Source organism: Rhea americana, unplaced genomic scaffold (genome assembly GCF_003343005.1).
Source record: "Rhea americana isolate MKP2758 unplaced genomic scaffold, rheAme1 scaffold_21, whole genome shotgun sequence".
NCBI lineage: Eukaryota > Metazoa > Chordata > Aves > Rheiformes > Rheidae > Rhea > Rhea americana.
The window spans coordinates 5,789,291-5,790,356 of NW_028186258.1; positions in this window are offsets into that span (position 1 = coordinate 5,789,291).

A 1,066-nucleotide genomic window follows, 5' to 3' on the forward strand; every position below is an offset into this window, starting at 1 on the left:
CACCAAGGCTGGCTGCAGCAGCTGGCAGCCACCGCCACCACGTGTGAGGCCCGGACTCCTGCTGCGAGTTCTGCACCGTCTTTGAGGGGGCCTTGCCTTGCGAGGGCCGCACCTCCAGGCACGCCTTGAGCAGCGAGCGGGGCGCRTGAGGAGACAGTGGCTTGGTGGCAGTAATGGGTAGGCGCTGCTGGGGTTCACCCGCACGAAAGTAGCAAAAGCAGTTCATTAACTACTGAAGAAGAGCAAACGACTGCGCTGAGTCAAAAACACAGCCTGTCATCAATACTGGATCACACTTTCTGCATGCCTTTACCCACGCGCTGTCTTTACCCCAGACACCAGATGTGGAGGAGGTGTTGCTTGGATGGCTTGTCTGAAGTCGATGGAGCCATGCGCTCTGCCTCGCTGAGTTCCGTTTTGGTTTATAGCAGAAATAAAAGGTGATGCAGGTGCCTAAGCGTCTATTTTTTCCAACCATGAAGTGGTGCAGCCTAGCACATGACGTCTGCAGAGAGAGCCAGGCAGGTAGAAACCTGCCTCCCAGTTGGGCCTCAGCTGGCAGCCGAAGTGCGTGGGGTGATTTGTCATTGCAGGGCTGTGCTTGTATGTTCTTTCACACAAAATTACAGTGAAACTTGAATTGCAGTAAATTGTTTTCCTGAGCTGATAGCTCAGACCCCAAAGGAAGAACTACCCCGCATTGCAAAGATGCATCTTTCGGCGCATCCTTGTTTGGAGGTGGATGTCTCAAAACAAACCCAAAGTATATTTAACCTCCCTCAAACGCTGCTCATTTGCTCTGGAGGAAGAACTGACACGGACAAGTCCATCCAGCGATGGACAGCAAGGAGAGAGCCGGGGTTCAGTCGGCCCTGGAAAGGGGCAAAGAGGCAAGGCTCTCTGGTGGCCCCTGGCCCCCACCGCCACCAAGGAGGAGGCTTTCTGGGCTGGAGCTCACCTGCAGTACAGTACCAGTCAAGTCAAAAAGCTACCAGGGGCAGGTTAGACCTAGATTTGCATCAGGTTTCTGTCATGGCTACAGTAGTTTAATCCAGTAGTTGGCAGA